Raw genomic sequence first — 21909 nt, forward strand, 5'->3', positions numbered from 1 at the left:
ATCCTGAGCACACACACATCTAAGGCTGTGATGTGACTGATGTGCTGTGACTTTGTCTCCAAGGGTAGATTGGTGAAATAAGAATTCATGTTTTTATAAATGCCTATAATGTACAAGGTGCTCGTGCTGCTCAGTGCACTTGTCACACACAAACTCCCCAGTTCTCTGTTTGGCATCACCTGGCTCATAGAGCCCATGGATCCCTTTGGAATTACTGGAGATGAAAGCAAGTAACTCTGAGGACAGATTTTGCCTCCTTGAATGTATGATAATCTTCTGAGTCCCATGATAAATCAGTGCTGTCACAGCTTATTTGACATGGCATTGCTAATGGAGAAATATGTCTTTCAAATTAATCTAAGTGACACAGAGTTTGTCATCTTTACTGAACTTTTTGACTATGAACAGAATTTTGAACGAATCAGTGTCTGAAATCAGGATCCACAAGAAAATGTGTTAGACAGTTCTCCATTATCAAAGCTCTTTCTGCCAAGTGTGGTCTAAATGGGATAGTAGAGATTACTTTATGTACTATATTAGGTCTCAATTATGAGTGTGGTTATTTTCTTTATTCTAGCCAACATCTGTAAATCTGTATGTGGAAAATCACAGAAATTAATGTTTAACTGGCTCTGAGGAGGGTTTTGACTTGGAACAATATTATGTAATATACCTTCAGCTGCCATAAGTTTTACTTCCCATTTCATAAGCAAATTTGAGACAGTTAATAGCTAATTATCTTAGTTATAACCTTCTATTTATTTTTATTTTTTACCTAGCTGTCACCTTGCTGTCTCACTCCCCCAACAAAAGGAGAAAGTCTTCTGAGTTTAACTTTCTGTTGATTGTTTCCAGGAAAGGAAGATTGATCCCAAATTACTTCTAAACATGATTTCATCAAGGGCTGAACTTGTCTGATGACAAAACAAAACTTGGGGTGTAGTTTCAACTGCACTGTTAAGAGGGCTTTAATTCAGAGAAATATTTTCCTTTAATCTTTCTTGCCTCAACATGTGTCCTGTTCTTCCTCCCATCATTTTTTAAAATCCTGATGTAGACTTATATGCAATATCCCAAGTTGTTAATATGTTGAAGTTCTGATGAAAGGAAATAGTACATAAAACAATTTGTTTTGGCAAGAGTGTGTGCCAAAAGCAAGCCCTCCCTTGATGTGTCAGTAGAGAAATAAACACAGGAGGGAGGAAAAATGCTGGAGAAACAAACATAAATAGAGTTTGGATATAGAAACACTATAAGTTTACAAATAGTATCTATTAAACAAACATTAAGACTGGAAAGCTAAACAAAATGAAGTTCCCCAGATACATGAAAGCCCTTACTAGTAAGCCTTAAAATAAAACAGAAGATATGAAATTGAACTGATGAGGTGATTGTTTCTCTTCCCAGTTTGCATTCTTGAAAGGCTTTAATACATGAGTTGCTCACATATTGGGGAAAATTCAAGGTTCTCATTTGGGCTGGGATTATAATTTTCCTGTCTTGTCTAGCCATGAGACATCATTTGGCTTTGTGGAATGCTTGGAGGACAGAGGCTTTGTTACTTTATATTACAATAATTTGCTTGAAAATCAGCATTTGTGACCTGTTGAGTGTGTCACTTCTGGAGACTTACCTGTATCTTGTGGGAGTGTTGGGTCACATGAAAAGAAATAACTTCTAGAAAAGGTCTGGGGTCAGGTGAGGCTCTCCAGGACAATGCAGTGCCTGGAGAAATGGTGGAGGAGGGGGTGAGCAGTGAGCAATCCCCTCCCCAGGGACAGCAAGCCAGGCTGAGCCACAGCCTGCATTGGCTTTTGTGCTTCACAGCCTTCAAGTGCAGGAGAATTCTCTGCAGAGCTCTGGAGCCCTGCTCTGGTTCAACTTGAAGGTGCTGCCACTTTACCATCATCACCTCAGGGTGTAAGGCACTGACATTCAGGGTGCCAGGGCAGGTGAACTCCTAAATCTGTGTTTTGAGCTGTAAATGATCTGACATTCCAATTCTAGGCCTTGAAGGGCTTCCTAATGCACTCCCCATTAATACAAATTCATGTTTTTATAAATGTCTATAATGTACAAAGTACAAATAGTGTGAAAACACAGAAATAACCCCTAGTTTAACTACTACAGATAAAAGGTTATCACAAGACCATTGCAAAAGAAAGATAAGCCATTTCACCATGGCCTCTCTTCTCCACAGAAAGATGTGATGCTGTCACTTGGTGCATGAGAGGTGTAGTGACCTTAGTTTGCCAAATGAACACCCTGGAATTTACCCTGTTGTTTCCTATAGGTCGTGTAGTTCAAGTGAAAACATCTTTTCCAGTTTTGAACAGCAAGTGATTTTAAAAAGAATTGAATCTCTTAGAATGTTAATTGCAAATATGAAGACCAAAAAATCCCTGGAACCTGGCTCCTCTCTGTGCATTCCTTGTGCAGTAATGTAACATGACTGATGTGGATTTAGCTTGCTGGAATTAAAGAAACCCTTTGCAAAGGGTTCATTTAAAGTTCTCAAATGCTTTGAACAGTTCTTTAGCTTGTATTCCAGCCAGTGTGGCTGCAGCATGTCAGGCTCTTTGGAGGCTGCTGAGCAGCATGTGGCCGCTCCATGACCATCAGCCATGAGAGCCTTGCAGTTCATTTTTTACTGCCTGTAGGTGTCTGGTAGGGTTTTGTCACCTCCTTGGTTTGAGGGATTTGCAGAATTGATAGCTTTCCCTGGGGCCAGCCGTGTTGAGGGAGAGGAGGGGAGTTTTGCCTTTTATCCTACATATCTGTTATCATGATAGCATTTAAGCCACCACTCATCCATGCTCTTGAGAGGACTGTCTAAGGTGTTCTCACCTGTTTTGCTTCTTGGGGAGATACAGGTTTAAGACAAACAGGCTGTTTGGCTAATTTAGGTGCGTGGCTCCTTGGGTTACTTCTTTTTGAAAGTTACACACACCTGGGAAAAACCCATGAAATTGTCTTGCTTTCCATAGTGTCTGTACAATATACTTGTTATTACAGCACCAGGAATTTTCATCTTTGCAGAAAGTCCTGTGTATGTAAAAAATCCCTCCTTAAATGAGCTGTTTTTTCCTGCACAGGAGGGAAACTCTGATCCTGCCTAGTTTTATATTCACTTGTGTATTTGCTGTTAGGGTGCCTCTCTCCCCAAAGTAAACTGAGCTCAAATGCTCAGTTGGGACACTTGACTCCAAGAGCAGAGCCCTGGAGGGGTGTGAGGGAGGCAGCCTTGCTTTCTGGGAGGTATTGTGCCCACAGAAGGGTTGTGAGATCAACAGGAAGGGCTGCTCCAGCAAAGGGCCCCAAGGATGGATCAAGCAACCTGTGGATGTACCTTGAGCAAAGCTTTTCAGTGTGACATTCCACCCCCACCCTCCCACCGCTTCTCACCGCCAAAAATAAAAGTAAAAGAGCTTTCTGGTTCAGGGCTTTATTAGAAGTGGTTTGGAACTATAAACAAAGATTGCCTTTTTTGATTTCTGCTGTGTTGAGGGAAATACAATAGTGTGATGTAACTATAAAGGGAAGGGGGCATCAGATGCCAGGTTCCATTATCTTCCTATGGAACAATATGTAGGCACTGCAGGTTTTGGCTCCCTGAGTTGAAAGTGAGATGACTCATGTAAAATCTTAGCCTAAGGAGGCTTGTTCATTCTGATAATCAGTAACTTAATTAATGCAAATCTCTGAAAACTAATGAAAAGCAAACAGAACTGTATTTGATTTACCACTCCTGTAACTGACTCTCCTTGAGTAGGAGCAGGATTAGTCAGCTGCCCTGCAAGATGCAACAGGCTCAGCTGTGCTTTCAGGGAAGGTGATCACTTGGAGTAATTATGGGACTCTGTTAACAGATAGCAGTCCAAAAACTTACCCACTGATGGTAATGAGAGAAATTGATAATCCACCTGTTTTCTTTTGCTTTAATCTGTGTATGACTCATGGATAGAGTGGGCTTTTGTGGCAGCTCACCTGAAAATGGTCAACAACTGACCAGGCACATTTATCAGCTGCTCATTCCCAGAACTGAATTCTTCCATGTGCCAGCTGTTGACTTATTTCCTGGAAATTATCAGTTTCTGATGAAACTAATAGTAGTAGAGGGTGGTATCAGGTTTTGATATGGAAGACTCAATTTGAATTGCTGCTGTCACCAAATTAATAATAAATTAGAGGTTCTCCTTAATTTAGTTTTATTTTAAAGCTGCTCCGTTGCAAGTTTTTGATGCTGAGCTGTATTCCCCCATCTCTAAATGTAGTGATTAACTATGGAAAGAGAGCTACAAGGTTTCTGCTTTGGGTGTGATAGGCATCTTTAAAATAAGCATAATTGTTCAGGAGATGTGTTTTTTCAGAAGTATTAAGCATAAGAAAGCCTAGACAGATGATATCACAGAGTTTGAAATCACCACACTGGCTCCGGTAGGTGCTTTTTACATGAGAATTGGTTGTTGGCTGATCTTAGCATGAGATTGTTTTTTCTTAAATCCCCACGTTTTTAACCTCTATTAAGCATTTAAGATAGATCAAATACATAGCAAGTCTGTACAAAGTGTTAAGATGTATTTTGAGGAGTTTGTCCCACCTAACCCTGACAAAAAAAAAATCAAAAAATCCTTTTAGTGTGGAAATGCAGTAAGCATTAAATGATGTAGGGAAAAGGAACAGTGAAAATCACTTACTCACAAGAATAATAAAGTGACATCTCTTCTAATGCTCTTTGCGGCTGCTTCTGTCACTTTGCACTCATATAAAAGTACAAGACAGACAAATTGGCCTTAAAACATTTTGGTGTCTGCAACCTTTGTGGCTGCTGCTCTGCAGCTGAGGAAAGTACACAGCATAGTAGGGAAATATTCCATCTCTTAAATGAATAGTGTAATTACAGAGTATCCTGGGTTGGAAGGGACACACTGGGAACATCAAAGTCCAGCTCCTGCACAGGAGAGCCCCAAGAATCCCATCACACTTCCCTTCCATTAGCCCTTCTTTGGCCATGAGCATGGCTTGGGAAGTGTGCCAGCTCTGGTGCAGAGTCAGAACTGCACACATGACATGGGTTTTTCAAGCATTATTTGCAGTTGTTTCTTCTGAGGTCCTGGTCCTGCAAAATGTACAACAGCCATCACTTCAGTTAGTTTAGCAGATAGTAAAGTGTCATCTCCTGTGTGGATCCATCAGCTGCAGCCCTGCCAGAATAGTAATGTTCAGAATTCATTTGCTGAAGTGTTAGGGAACAGTCCCTGGCTCCAGTGCCCTTCATTTTTTATTGCCTATCTTGTTTGGAAGCACAATAAACTCGGGCTTGGCCCCTGTTATCAAATTATTGTACCAGATATTGACTGAGCAAAATGTTCTCCTTTTCTCTCCTGTGCTATTACCAAGATAAATTTTGTATGTATTGATCCTCTGTGCAAGTACTGATAGAGACTTTTTTTTCCTGCAAACAACAGTTACCCTGGGATAGATGCTGCAGATAAGAACATGAGCTGATGGAAAACAGTAGTGTAGAAAAAAAATTCAGCAATGCAGAAATGTTGTGTTCTCTAGTAAGGGTTTGTTTGTTTTTCAGATGTTATCAATGCTTATCACTTTCTACAAGAAATTTATTTATTTTTAGATAAATAGAATGACAGCAGTGGTTATTATCTTTGTCTTTAATATATAGGTTTCAGAGGTTGTGTGTAGCTTTCAAGGAGGTGGAATGACAACATGTTGAATTGTCAAATGTATTTTGAGTGCTTTTTTTCTGAGTCAGAGCCTTTGAGGAGAGGAGGATATGTCATTTCAGCTGGAAAGTCAAAGGGAACAAAAACGCACATAAACACTCAAGGTGTGACCCTCAGGATGAATCAGGACACAGGGTCCTCCTTTAGTGCCCTTAACACCCCCAAATCACTTATCCCAAGGTATTTCCAGTTTCTAAGAACTGCAAGTATGGGAATAAGCTGCTGAAATCCTCCTTAGGATGATCATTTATAGCTTGTTGATCAGGAATGGTGCAGGAGAGGAGGGTTTTAATGTCACAGTAAAACTCTCTAACAACAGTCGATGGAGCTTTTAACTGCTGGAATTTGAGCTTGGGCTGAGGAAGTTTGGAGAGGTCAGGTCAAATGGACAGGAAAAACCCAGAGCTGCTTGGAACTCCATGGGACTTGGTGATTTCAATGCCTTCCCCTTCTCCCCCCTTAGTAAGGGGTCCGTAAATAATTCATAGCAAGTCTAGGGGACATTATATTTCATAATATTACTGGATAACTATGCTTTTCCAGTTAATTCTGAGCTAAATAGATAATTTACTTGTTATAATTTAACACTGAAAAGTTGACATGAAACCTAATTTTCAGAAGTCAGAAATTCCTTCAGTGGTTCTTGGAATGACCATGATAAAATAAATGCCTATTAACTCAAAAAATAGACATGGATCCCTTTGGCCCCAGTGCTGTGAATTCTGGGCACTTTATCACCTTTTCCTGCTGTTTACAGTAGCTGAATATTGCAGCTCACGTTGAGGAACTTGACTCAGAAAAATCAGAACATTTACATGACTTAACCCATGCACCCTGTGGGCTCCTGGATGTCCTTGTGCCCCCAAGTGTTGGGAAGGATGGAAGTTTGACAAGAAAGTCTCACAGATGTGTGCTTAGCAAAAAGATTTTTGAATGTAGAATCTGAAGAAGGAATATAAATGAAAGCAAGTTTTGATACAGAGGAAAAGAATTGCTGAGCCAGTCTTGCTGGCTAACCTAGAAAGCAAAAGGTGTGTTAGTTAGAAGGGGTTTTTATGACTTAGAGCAAAGGATAAACCCACCTCAAACATGAAGATGTTTTTACCAAGCAGGAAGATAGCTGATATTGCAAGTAGAAAAAAGGTCTCAGAATTTTCCACTGCAAGAAAACTGAAAAGCAGCTTCTAGCTTAAACTGTAATGTACTGACTTTTAGTGATTGGTGAACAGTAACATGAATATGGTAATTGGGGTAGTTATGATAGGCTATAGATAATAGTTAAGGCATAGATTGGTTCTGCAGTATTGAGATGCTCAGCAAAGAGAAGTCTATAATGGATTGTAACAAAAAGAGAAGTATATAACACATTGTAACCCAAACCAAAGGGTCTCCAGGCCTGCCTGCAGCTGGAGCTGACAGCTGTGGGCACAGCTCTGTCACCCACCACCCTGGGCTGCTGTGACCTCTTGGATACAATAAACTGCATTTTGGAGAGCCCCTGGAGTCCCACATCCCTCATTTCAGCTCTTACACCCAGGTGTGGCACTCTGAGGTGCAGAGCTTTCACTGCAATACGAAGATGTCCCTTTTCTGTTTGCACATGGATCAGTGTACAGAGTGACCGTGCAGGGCCTTTCTGATGCTCCCTGCAGCTGAAATGGGCTTTATTGGTTACTTCCATTGTACCCACATAGCTGAAACATCCCAGTGGGAGGGACAGGAGGCACAGCTGAGCTCTTTCATCACTTCCCTGGTCAGGCTGTCCCTGCCCTGATCCCCTTCCCAGCCTGGACACCAGCTCCATCTGCCCCCTCTGCTTTTAGGCTTCTACACAACATTTAACAGAGGAACTTGGTTTAGCTTTTGCAATATCTTCATGTCTAAAAAAAACCCCATAGATTTTATTTCTGTGAAAAATGGTGTTGATCCAGAAGCTTTTAAGGTTTAGTTGGTGTGTTCTGGAGCTTGAAAATGCTGTCACAGGACATTCTCCTCTGTAACTAACAGTATAATTTATGAACTGTTATTAAACTTAGTTTTCATATTGAAAGGCACAAGAAACTGAATCCCAACAGCTCCAGAGTTCAAGCAATTGGGTAAAACAGAAAAGATAATTTTAATGTATAGTCTATGAAAATATTTTTTTCTGAAATTTTCTCACTCAGACCAAAATATGCACAAGTTAATTTAAAGAAAGCATTTAGGAGCTGCCTGCCACATGCACTCTAGTGATGATTGCAGTGCTGGCAGCTCCCATTGCATGGAAGGATCTGATCAGATGATCCTCCAAGGAGTGTGCTGCTGATGGCTCTGGGCAGTGTCCTTGGATTCCTGCACTGAGCTCTGGCTCTGCTCCTCTGCAGAGGAGTCATTTGCAATTCTCTCTTCCTTCATCACCTTCAACAATCTCACCAGTGTTCCAGAATTTTGGCTGTGCTTCATCTCGGTGTCCATTTGTTTTCTTGCAGTCTGTCACTTTAATGCATAGCAGTTAATAAAATAACAGAAATGTCAGGAAGAAAAATACAGCATGAGAGAACTGAAAATGAAAATTGAAGAATGAACTTGAGCAGATTCTAAAACAAACACAACTGAGAATTGAACAGAGGAGAGAACTGAACAGCTACCAGGATCTGGGCAGGGGCATTGAGAGCTGAACTTTCTCTTTGGTTATTTCTGGGAAAGTGTATTTAAACCAGTCACACTGGAGGTAACCAGGTACATTCTTGCCCAGAACATGGGGCAGGTGAAACGCCAAAACACCTGGATTGATTTAAAATAATGTTGGGAAGTTAGGAAGATCCTAGATTTCACTGATCTCTTTGTGCTGTGCTTCCTCTCAACTGTGTCTTTGATTCAGCTTTCACAAAAGACACTTTACTGATTTTCTTTTTGTATGTTTAAATCAAAGTTTGATCCATCTTAGAGCATAAGAACAAAGTGAACAAATGCTTTAAGCAATTTAAATGGGCATCAGCACTGTTACAAACAAAGCTGAAGTCTCAGTGGATGTGGATGCTGAGGTTGGAGTTCATTTCTCCATCCACCTTCAGGATATAAAATTGCCAGTAAATACAAAGGCATGGAGGCTGTGGCTCAAATGCAACAGAGAGGGTAGGTAGGTTAGGAAATTACTTTGGGATAACTTGGAGGTCAAGAAAATCACGAAAAGTTGGCTTTTGGGTGTCAGGAATTGTGATTTTTCAGGTACAAACAGATAACAGCTCCAAGGTTTAAACCTTTAAACAGATCAGCAAAGGTATAAAGGTGTCCAGAGGGAGGTAATCTTTCTGGTATTATGAAGTTCAGTAAAATTTCCCAAATAGAAAGTTAAATCCTTGGTAGCTTTCAAAAAACCCATATCTGCCACCTCTTGTGTGGTGTAATTGCCTTTTATGAGAGCTGACACAGTGGCTATGCAGGGACCAAATTCATTTTAGAAAAATGGCTGTGTATGAGTGACATCAACTCTGTCTTGCTGTGGAATGGATGTCTCAGGGACTTAATGGATGGAATGTAACAGCAAACAGAGAACAGGGAGAATTATGAGCTTTTATGGTTTTTGTAAATATGTGAGCAATATTTTGAAAAGCCAATTTAGTACTCCAGTGAATATTGACGCAGTAGCATTATTTTAAATCATTCACTTTATTGAAGTAGAAAGCGACAAACCATTTAATCTTGCGTTGTGCAGCAGAAAAAGCATTATTATCTAATTTTCATCTCTCTTTGAAATTTTCCTTAAATAGTTCAGTGAATGTGTGCTTGCCCCATTCAACTTTATAATCCATATAAGTAGAAAGCAAAAATTCTTTTATGAGATGTATTTGTGATGATTGGAAGACCTGAAGTATGGCCAATTTCTGTGCCTCAACTGAGGTCAAACAGTGTGAAACAGTCAAGGCAGCACTTGATTAAATTAAATTTAACACAGACCTGTGAGTATGGAAAGCACTGAAGGGTTAAATGAGTGAAATGAGAGTTTTTTAGTTACAACTGAAAAGCTCTCATTGGCTGGAAGGTGAAAATGAAGTTTATCTTTGGGAAAGGAAAAACAAAGGAGAAAAACTTAACTTTGCAGCCATCCCCTAAGGCAGGACTCTGCCAGACCCTGCTCCCTCCCTGAGCTGCACGGGAGGTGCTGCCTGCCTTGGAGGAGGCTCAGATGCACTTTGGAGCCTCTTGTGCAGAGGTTCAATGGCTCTTGCTGCTTTATTTCATATATAACACTGCTGCTGTGCAAACTGGGAGCTCAGAATATTCACCTGGATGGAGGTTAAGGTGTTTTTTAAAACCATCCTCAGCTCTAACTGGTGTGTGTGCCAAGGGACAGAGAGAAAAACTTCGTTTCTTTTTACCACCTGTTATGTGAGAAGTAACAACTAATTTGCAATGCTTCCTTATTGCTATTAATTTCAATTTCATTTTAATAGATGCTTATTAAAAGTGATTATTCTAGTGCTATTATACATTCTTATTAAATGTGTAAGCGCTATAAACAATGCAAGCACTGGAGTGATTTTATAGAGATTGGCAGGGTTTTTCTGAGGTTTTCCCTGTTATGGATCACTTTCCAGCTTTTTTACCCCCTTTTGAAGGCTGGAGTTGATGGTTTCATTCTGCCATGTCAGGATAGCTGTGCTTTGTGCGAGCCTCCTCACAAGCATGATGGGCAGAGTGTCATTCCAGCTGAGATAGAAATACTCCAAACCAGAAAATTATTGCCATTTAGCAAGTTAGTGTAGCGAATGGATTATAAAATGTAGTACAGAAGTTTCAGAGCATTAACAGAAGCCTTTGTCTTGGGATTTGGTGGACTGTGTGAATAAGTAGCTGGCAATTTCATTGTCAGGCCCAACAAAGTACTAAATGAAGTGTTTAAGTTATTAAAAAATACATCAGTGTCACTGTGTTTATTACCCAAAGGTTTTACTCATTCTCTTGTTTTGGAGAGGAGATTTTGGCTCTGGGCAGTGCCAAAGGTTTGGAAATATTTCCTCAGATTCTGAGCCTTAAAGCTTCAAACAAATGGAGAGCCACAATTCCATATCAAGCTTCAGTCTCAGACTTCACTGAGATCATAACAGATGTCAGTGGTCACTAAGAAACTTGGTGAGATGAGCATGGCAATGTAAAATATTCCTAAAGAACATGAGCATGTAAAATATTCCTAAAGAACACCCAAAGTCAAAATTTCTGATGGCAAAAGCAGGCTCTGCTTAAGGGAGAACAGATATTTTTTTCATCTTTCATAATTCCAGTGTTTCACAGTACAGAATCACAGAAGAACTAACTCCTTCTCTAAGGTCTTCTTATCCTCCAAAGATGAAAAATAACTTTGAAGCTGGGCCAGGAAAACACAAAATTGGTTTGTATAACACATAGGTAAAATCTACATGGGGCAGCTGTGGTTTTGGACTTTGTTTTATCCAATTTCTATTCCCCTTTTTCAGTGGGCTCTAAGGGTACAGTGCCACTTGGGAGGTCTGCTTCCACCTCCTGCCTCTCAAAGTTTAGGTAGGACTTTGACCTTTAAATGCAAACACAAAAAAAATCATAAAAATACACGGCCACTTCAAATACTGGCCCATTTTTATCATTTTCTCTTTGATAGTATAATCTGTCTGCTGAATACAGACAGAGTAAGAAGAAATTATTGAACACTTATTACACATTAACAATAAATAAAGAAGTGTTATCAGGAGAGGCAAATCAGTATTTGAAATAAAGGGTTGAAATAAAAATGATTAAGATTTTATTTCTACTGAATTCATATTGGTAAAACTATAAATTCTTGAAGATTGTGGTCTTTAACTTTCTCTTTAACTTTCAAACTGGAATAATCTATAGACAAACTGTGGTCTCTTTAACTTTCGAACTGAAATCATCTATAGACAAAAAAATCTAAATTATTTAATTAAATTAATCTGCCCTTATGCTGTACTGATAAAAACCCCTCTAAATACCCAAAGCAAAAACCCCAAGCTCCAAACCAGAACCCCAAAGGTTGTAGTAGTGTGTGTGTATATATATAATGTATATATCTATTTATATATATATATATCTAATAGCTACAAGTTAGGATGTTGTGTCATGTTCTCAAAGCTAATAATAATTTTAATAATAAAATGATAGTGTGCCTTTTTTTGATTTTCTGTTCCTGAACCCCCCCAGAGGTGTTAACTGTGAGCCTAAATGCTGTTCCCTAGTGGTAAACAACTACTGTAAATGGTATTTCCCTACCAATATTGGGCTGATGTTCCCTAACATTAGTCAAGAGTCTCTCATTGTGGTGGTAGAAGGTAACTCCTGGTGCAGTGCTGATCATCCACCAGGCAGAGGAGGAGCTCTTGTGATCTCTCCTGAAATCACAGAATCACAGAAGTTCAAGGCTGGAAGAGACCTAGAGATCATCAAGTCCAGCCGATGTTCTAACTGTTCAACTAGATCATGGCAGCAAGTGCCACATCCAGTCTTTTTTTGAATTCTTCAAGGGATGATGACTCCACCACCTCACTGGGTAAATGATTCCAGTATCTGACCACTCTTTCTGTGAAATATTTCCTTCTTAATTCTAACTTACATCTCGCTTGACGCAGCTTGAGACTGTGTCCTCTTGTTCTATCCGTTGTCGCCCGGAGAAAGAGGCCGACCCCCAGCTCACCACAGCCACCCTTGTTGTTGTAGAGAGCGATGAGGTCGCCCCTGAGTCTCCTTTTCTCCAGGCTGAACAACCCCAGCTCCCTCAGTCGCTCTTCGTATGGCTTGTGTTCCAAGCCCCTTATTAGTCTCGTTGCCCTCCTCTGGACACGCTCAAGTAACTCGATGTCCCTCCTAAAGCGAGGGGCCCAGAACTGGATACAATACTCCAAGTGAGGCCTCACCAGTGCCGAGTACAGGGGAAGAATGACCTCTCTGCTCCTGCTGGTCACTCCATTCCTGATACTGGCCAGGATGGCATTGGCCCTCTTGGCCACCTGGGCACACTGCTGGCTCATATTTAATCGACTGTCAGCCAGCACCCCCAGGTCCCGATATAATAAGCCCTGCTGTGTTTTATCTCTGTTACCTCTTTGTCTGCTCAGGTTTGCCTCCCCTTAGGCTCCACTCCCACTCACTGAGGGTTGTCTAAGTCACATTTTGGTGCTGGTTCTCCTCTTTGGAGTGGTTCTCATTTCTCTCATGAGCTTGGCTGGCTGTGTCCAGGTTAGGGTGGGTGAGTGTGTTCAGCAATAAGCTGCTTCCCTCGCTGCTCTCTTGCGGGGGACGGGGCAGGTATAAGTCCAATGGTGTCAGGAACCCACGCCTTAAAAAAGGAACCCACTAGGCCGCGGCAAAATATCCAAATATGGATAACATTGTAACCAGACCAGTGAAGAGATTTTTGCTTTTATTTCCAGCACATCAGTCTCAAAATACAAAATGGAGACATGACAGCTCATTGATCCACACCAAAAAATGTCTCTCCCAACAGTGCTGGTACAGCAATACATAAAATCATCTCAGACTAGAATTCAGCCAATCAGACACAGAAAACACATATTGACAAGCATTATATCCAATCTTATAAAACATACGTAATCGTGGCTAAAACAAAGACTAGTTCTTAAGAGACAAAGAACAGAGTTCTATTCATGCTAACCTTCTAAAGATATACATTAAATAACCTTGTTGCTATCCTAAAGCCAATTCCACAAAGACCTATTGTGGTTTGTCACGTCTACTGCTTGGGAAACTTTTCTGCTGTATTTGCAATGCTAACAAAACTTCAGTCTGAGGCCTATACTTTTTTAACCATTTCCTAAAAACCCTCTAACCTTAAGGATTCCAACACTCTCTCAAGAGTATTATCTCAGAGTTTGTGATCCACTGCTGCCCCTAACTATTGTTCCCTCATTTTGCCTGAGTTCCTGATTAATTGTTTGCAGGAATCTGGACTCATCATTTCTTAATAACCACCATATTCACCCAGGCTATCTGGTTAGTTTTGCATTTTAGTATTGTTCTTTTCATTAATTCCAGATACTGCCAGCAGCGTGCTTATGAAGTTTGTTTGCATATAATTTGGTTGAATGACAATAAAAATAATTACTGCCTAAATAATATTGGAGCTATGTGGAGTTCCTAAAGATATGGTGTTAGTGGAGCAAGAGGGAGCCAGGGGAGTTTCAGGGGGTCTTGGATTTAATAGCACAAGGACAAAGCCTTTAAATTATATAAAGAATCCATAGGAATTCCTATCTAAGGTGAATTTCTCAAAGATATCTTATGCCTTGGCAGCTTGTAGATTTTGTGTCCTAAGGTTTACCTCCCCTTAGGCTACATTCCCACTTAGTGAGTGTTGTCTAAGTCATATATTAGAATCTTAGGTAAGAATCTACTAAGATTCTCTATTATCTTCTTACAATTTCTTTATCTCTAAAAATACTCTAAATGAAATGGTATTGCAAGAAAACTCACTTCTTGTAGTTGGCAGAGTTTTTTTATGGTTTTGAAGCTCTATTCCACATATTCTTACTAAAGGATGTGCAGTGGGTGTTTCTCAGTGTTCTGTAATTTACCTGCCATCCCTGAGGGATGAATTGTCACTATTGAGTGTGACACTGGGTTCTGAGTGAGTCTCTGCTTCCCTGACAGCTTTTCCCTCTGACAGGATTTCTAGAGTTCTGAAAAACATCCACGCTTGCTTTGTTGTGGCTTCTCCAGCTGTTTGTGATGAGGAAGAGACTTTGTTTTTTTACTTCAAGCTAATAAGTTAATTAGATCTTTAAAATTCTTTTCAGCCTGGTTTAGTTCATGTCCTGAGGGCACAGGAAGAAGTGCTTAGAAATCAATTTATTGGTTGCTGATTAGCCCACAGCCTCAAGTGTAAGCAAAGTTCACCTATTTGCATGTTAGTTACTTAGCAAGTTATCCTGTATCCAATTATTCTTCCTTTTTCCACTTTTCCCCTTTTTTCCCTTTTCCTTTTTTCTTTTTTTCTTCATTTTCTTTTCTTCCCTTTTTTCTTCCCTCTTCTCTTTCTGCCCCCCCGTGGATTTTTCCTCCTTTTCCCCCTTGTTTTTGCTCTCCTTTTTTCCCCCTTTTTTTTGCTCTCCTTTTTTCCCCCTTTTTTTTGCTCTCCTTTTTCCCCCCTTTTTTTTGCTCTCCTTTTTTCCCCCTTTTTTTTGCTCTCCTTTTTTCCCCCTTTTTTTTGCTCTCCTTTTTTCCCCCTTTTTTTTGCTCTCCTTTTTTCCCCCTTTTTTTTGCTCTCCTTTTTTCCCCCTTTTTTTTGCTCTCCTTTTTTCCCCCTTTTTTTTCTTTCCTTTCCCCCCCCCCTTTTTTTTTTTTTTTTTCTTATCTCTGTTTGAGCATTTAGGTGAGTTTTCTTTTCTTCCTCCTGAATTCTGAGACCATGGTTCATGTCCTTGTGATCCTGCTAAGATGGCTTTTGGAAGAATGGATGTTTCCTATCTTTGGGCATTATTTTCAGTTTAGACCAACATGTTTTCCCTGTTAGGCTGTGTTTGCCATTTTCTGTGCCCTCAGTGTGTGTCAGCCACTGACCCTCAGTTTTTCTGCCAGCCCTGTGTCACTGTTTGGTTTTGGCAGAGACACATCTGCCAACCTTGGCCACATTTCTGTGAAGTGGCTGTAATTCAGTCTGCACAGATAAATCACCATTTCAAGAAAAACTGTTTTGAAGCTTTCAACTCTCCCTGGTGGATTTTTCCTCTAACATTCTAATTATTTGAAATGGAAGTGTAAACATAAAAATAATCCTGTCGGCTCTGAATTCTTGATTCTCAGGATCTCTGTTCAGCAGAACAAAATTATTTCTGGTTTAAGATCACCTGAGAAAAAAAGTTTAATGCAGCCCTTACTGTCTTGAGCTCCCTGGGCATCCTTTCAGTTTATTTATGAAACCTGAACAACCAAACACCCTGAATCTGTTACTTTGGTTTGCTTTTATCAATTTATAGAAACTCAAGAAGAATTTTAGTTTTCGTTACAGTGTCAACTTGGTAATAACAATGCAAGTAATATTTTCAGATGCCTTTCTTTTATTAGCACATTTCAAATTGTGAAATGTATCATAGAATGGACTTATTATGGAAAAGATGGCTTAATACTGCTACAGAACAACAGCAGGAGCATAAATATGTATTTACGGGTTCTCCATATCCCCAAGTGAGCCACAAAGCAAAAAGGTGAAGGAAGTTAGGGAAAGGGGAGGTGTTGGAAGACCAAGGAAATGGCTACACAAGCTGCCCTGGATCCAGGGAAAAGGAAGCAATTGGCAAGGGATCAAAGTTTCTCAGAAACTGTTAAACTGTCAAAAAACCACAGAAGAAATAGTGAGTGGGAATACTTTCAGGGTTTAATATTTTGGGGTGCTTTCTTCTTTGCTGACTTTGATTTTATGTCTTTTCTAAGATAATAAATTTTCAAACTGTGCTGTTTTACAGCTACCTTTGAATCTGATCTTCTTCTAGGTCTGGTGCAGACTTGGGGAAATGGGCTGCAGTGTGTGTGCATCAGTTCTGAGAGACCACAGATAAACTGGGTATACCTTGGTAGAGCTCTGTTCTTGTTCATGTCTTAGAAAAGATTGTCCTTTTATGTTGGATGGATTTTGTTTGGGTTTTGTTTCTGTAGATTTGGTTTTTTCCATCCCCATGGAACACGAATTTCCTTTATCAGGCTTGGTGTAGCAGCTTATGAGTTTAAAACTGGGCAAAAGTGTTCTCAAAATTAGGCTGACAATTACAGTAAACAACAGGGCAATAGAAAGCTTTGCAGCACTAGGTGATGAGTATTCATGACGTAAGAAACACAAGGAAGTCCTACATCTATCAGGATGTGAAATTGATTGATTGTTCACAGCATAATGTTAGAAAAGCCCCACCACCCTCTGAATCAGCACTGGGTGTTATTTAGCAGCAGTGCACTAAACTCCCAAGCAGTTAATGAGCAAACTTTATTTTCCTGTTCAGTGAAATCTAGGATGCTACCATAGAAGAGAAGTAAATTTGAGCTCAATTTTTGTCTTTCTTGTTTCAGTTGATATCTCAGTGTCTCAAAATTGCTTTTTGATAGTTTTAACCAAGGTTACTTTTTTGATTTCTGCAGGAAATTGCTTTTGGTCCTGGTATTAAACTGTCAGTGATGTGCTACTTTAACACTTCATAAAGGAAGTAAACATTTGTCTTGCAATAAGTAGTGAGAGTTTGTGAGTGCCAGCTGGCTCTCCTGGGCATTCCTCAGAAAGAAAAGGGAGCTTGAAAGAAACAAATGATTTTTTTTTTTTTATTTCTCTTTACCTAACATGTACCAGTAACACATCCATCAGTAATTAGAGGAATGCAATGATCTGAGAACTTTGCTACTTTCCCTGACTGCTCAAGCTGACAAGCATGTGAGGTATCTCAGATTTATTCCCTGGTTGTGGAAGCAGGAATATATTGGCCAGTTATATTGACATGTAAATGCTGAAAGAGTTAAAAAGAAAACTTATCAATTACACAAACATTTGGTGCAGGAGATGCTCAGCTGTCTGTGTTGGAAGATTTTGGGTCATTGACCAAAATATGTGGAGAAAGGAGAGTAGAGGTGCTTGGAAGAGCTACAGATCCCTCATGCTACCTACAGTGTCTGAATTTGTGACTGTTACCAATTCACATTTCCCCACTCCCTGAGTGTGGTTTCATTCCACATGAAGAATGAGGGAACTTGTGCTCCCCAGAGAGCAGGAGCCATCCTGCCAGGCTGCTCATGGAAAGTTCCTCAGCTGGGAACTCCTCTGCAGATCTGTCAGAGGGATGTGGAGTGAGGGCAGCCTGTCCCCAGGCAGCTGCAGCACCTGGGATTGGGAACAAAAGGGTTTGAGCCAAGTGACAAGGGCAGCCTCACCTGTGTGTGCCCACACCTGGGTGTCACCAAGATATTTTCTGGAAAATCCCTTCACCAGGATTTTTCTCCTGAGAAGCCTCAGAAAAGAAATGTAAACAAGAATTATCTGATTGCTTGGAATGAGGTTTGGAGGTTGTTTACCAACAGCTGCATCTTTGGTTGGTTCCATGTAAATTGTTTTTATTAATGACCAATCTCATTCCAGCTGTGTTGGACTCTCTGGTCACTCATGGGTTTTTATTATCATTCTTGTTGAGCCTTCTAATGTCTCCTTTCTCTTTTAGTATAGTTTTAGTATGTAATTTTCTTTTAATCTAATATGATATGATAGATGGCATAGATAGGATGGGATGGATAGGATGGATATGATATAATAGAATTAATATAATATATAAAATATCAGCTTTCTGAGAACTTGGAGTCAATTCTCATCTCTCACCTCATCCTGGGGACCCTTAATAACACTGCAACAATTGGTGCCCCTCACCTGCCCGTGGCACCCAGCACTCAGCTCCATGTGCAGTGGGTGCAGGGATGTGCTTTGGCAGCAGGAAATTCAGATTTGCTGGGTGAGGGACCAATTTCCCTCCTTCCTTCCAAGCAGGCACAGGGTGGGGGCTCTGCTGGGGCAGTGCCAGCCCTGAGTGAGGCACAGACACAAACCAATATTCAGAGCAAAGCCAGCAGTGCCAAACCAGCAACTGCAGGGTCATGTTGGGATCAGGGAGTCTGAAATTGGCAGTGCTGGGTTACCTGCTTATAGCAGTTGTGTGGACTCTAATTTTTTTCTCAAAAGATAATATGTAGCTACATATTAGCTGTTTTAGCTATATATGTAGCTGCCAACCAAGTTTTCTGAAAAGATAAGTCTTGCCTCAATCACGCCTTTTAAAATGCCTATCATGGGAATAAATCACATGGGACTCTCTTTTTTCATGGAGGAAAAAAAAAAAAAGCCCTTTATTAATGTAATTCCTTTTTATACAATTTTACAGACCTGTTGGTGACTTTGGTCAGTAGCTTTCTTGCCAATTCCTTATTGGTTAGTACAAGTTGTTATTCTGTATTAATTGGTCACTCAAACCCCTGGTGTGTACCTGCAGGAAAAGTTGTTTGTGAGAGATAGTTTTAATTTTTCTATATAAACCAGTGTAAAAACAGTTTATAGAGGTGCTGGTTGTTTTTTACCCAGGAATGGATTGTTATGCTAAAGAACTGCTCACACCAGGATTGCTTTCACATTTTTGCAAAGGGCTAGCCTGACAAGGCCAGCCACTGATTTTAGGAGAGCAGGCTTGATTTTGAGGCCATTCTTTAATTCTATATTCATTCTGTAACTCATTCTATAATTTTATCTTACTGCAATACCTATGATCAACAATTGGAATTGAAGTTTTCAGCGTCCCTTCAACTGTCCCATTTGGGACCGTGTCACCACCTGCAGTCCCCACTGTTCCACCACCTCTGGCATTTCTGCAGCTGCTTTCATGGCTGGAGCAGCATTGCTTGGATGGAATATTGCAGACACTGATTTATAATGTCACTGGTAGGAACGGAATGACACTTGAGGCAATAGCTCTTGCTGTCACTTTCCTCTGCAATCTGCTGGGATAATTTCTCATGCCCAGAGTGCTGTATAAACATTTCTGATGGGAGCATCCATCACTCATTGCTCTTTTAGGTGTCACTAGACAAAAAAAAAAAAAAGCTATTTATCCTAGTAATTAATTAGAATCTCCTTAAATCTTAAACCATTAGAACTTTGTTGAAGTTGGTGCATGTCCTGCAATGGGATGTGGCAGTATGGACTTTACCAGCATTTTTCAGTCCATGGTAATCCAACTGGTTTCAATGTGAAGTTGAAATTTCACTTTATTTCAACTTTGAAGTGTAGCTTTAGGAGTCATTTCAAGAGTTCATGTGAGAAGTAATTCCATATGCATTGTGTCTCCATAAAAACCACTAGTGATTCTATTAAATATTTAGATTCCATAAAGCGTTATCATTCATCCTGAAATTTGATAAGCACATGGAGAGGTTTTCAGTGCAGGAAGGAAGGAAGACAGATATTTGTAAGGAACACTCAGCACAGTTTTACCTTGTGTGTTTTTCAAAAGCATCATTAATGAGTCTTTTTTTTTCAGTAACACAAGAGTTATTATTTGTAAACAAGAAAAAATGAGAATAGTCTGAGCATTGTTGTGGTTGTTTTATTTGTTAAGGTTTTTTCCCAAAATGAGAATTCTGCATTATCTATTAAGTGTATGATGTTTACAATTTCAGATAGTTATCTTTGACTTTGGAAGCAGTTTAAGGCTAAGACATGTGAAAGACAAGCCAAGTTTTCTCTCCTTATTTCTTTTTAATAACAAACCCCAAGACCACACAAACATAGTTCCTATTTAAAGATAATTTAAAGGTTTCTTTTTCTGACTGCTTTGGAAGTGGCTGGTTTAGGGGGTGAGGCTGGATACCTTAGTGACTTAACAACTGCCTTCAAAAGGAAACTCAGAATATTCTGACAAATCTGTCCTCTCCACAGTAACTGTGTGGACCTTGTTCATCCTGGTAGTGAATGTTTCCTGTCTGGTCCAGTGAGGGTGTTGCTGGAATATTTCCCAGTCTTTCTGCTGTGTTTGTGCGTTGTTAATAACAATTGTTTGAGATTTCATGTAGGTATTTAAGTCTTATCAGAAATTGTGCTTTTATAATACCAAATACTTGTTTATAACTACAAGAAATTCCCATTTGAAGTTGGAGGTAAAAGTTGTTAAAGTCAGGAAGTCCATGAAGATAGGCTGACAGACCTTGGCCAGGTCCTGGAGAGTAACAGGGATTATTAACAGATAATGAACAGATCCAATTTCTGGTGGCCAGAATCAGTATGGGGCTCTTTGTACACCAGGAGAGCAGAGAACCAGGACTCTCAACTCTGATTAGTTCATTCAGTTTAAGATTCATGCAGAAATGTCTTAAACTGACAGGAGAAAACGTGGACTAAAATAATCACAAGAGAATTCTGGTTTTAGTTTGAAATTTCCAACACCTGTTCTGCAAATTCAATGCCATTCAATGAAAGTCTACTAATACCTGATTCCTTCTCAAGTAAGTTTTTCCTGTGGGTAGGTCAATACATCTTAAGACATCAGACCCTCAGCTGAAAGATGTGTGTGAATAATGAAAGCAAAGCATGCATCTGATCTAGTTTGAATTGAGTATTTTGAAAGAAATCACTTTACCACAACAGGTTGGGGTTCAATTTTTCTGCCAAAAGTAGTTACCTCGTGGCAATATGTAACCATACAAATGTTCTCACTCAGACTGTCCTCATCGTTATTTGGTTTTGGTGGGGTTGCTATTACACAAGATGTGGTCTCTAGTAATATAATAAATTAATTTTACCTTGGGGCGGGATTTAGCGCTAAAGATGAGTCTTTCAGTGGCTGTTTTGTTCTTGCACTGTGAGAATTGTGCTGTTCTGAAGGTCTTTCATTGTGTAATAGATTGTCTTTCCATGGGTGTTGGACCAGGGAACTGCTGTGTGTTTCCTGAATTTGTCCTTCTGCATCACTGTTAAAGGATTTGTCATCCTTCATTTTGCTCTTCTGCTCTTTCACCTTGAGGTATATATTCCCTGTAAAAACAAAGCCCTCAGACACAATGTAAAAATAAAAACAATGCATCGCCTATGAGAATAAAAATCAATATCTTAACTAGATCTGTCCACACTTTCCACCAAGTTATTTCCATCCAATATGAAGAGGGGAAAAATGCAGAAATTTGCTTCCCCGCTGCTTCTTGGGTCTCACCTTACTGCAGGGCTGCTCAGGTGAGAAGTGAAAAGGCTTCTCTTTGGGCTGTTGTGCAGCTGTGATCAGGACAGGGTATTTTAGCTTAAGCATTGTTTATATACGAGGAATTAGGATTTTTCTGCAGCAGTTGTCCCCTGAACATGAGCTCCTGTGGGGCTGTGGAAGATCTCTGTGCTCTGTACCATGTGCAGCTGCTCAAGGAGAGGCTGGGCTGAGGTGAGGAGGCATCAATCCCACAGCTGGGGCTGCTGGAGCTGGGACATTGTTCTGGGAGCAGCTGAAACTCCACAGAGGCTTCACACAGCAGCACCAATCCTACCCCTGCACTTGGAGCTGTGACATTGTTCTGGGAGCAGCCTGGGGCTCCACAGAGGATGTGTGACCATGTTCACAGGGGTCTGAGGATGAGGGAAGAGACGAGGATTTGACTCCATGTTTTAGAAGGCTTGATTTATTATTTT

This window comes from Ammospiza nelsoni, chromosome 16 (genome assembly GCF_027579445.1).
Source record: "Ammospiza nelsoni isolate bAmmNel1 chromosome 16, bAmmNel1.pri, whole genome shotgun sequence".
Classification (NCBI taxonomy): Eukaryota; Metazoa; Chordata; class Aves; order Passeriformes; family Passerellidae; genus Ammospiza; species Ammospiza nelsoni.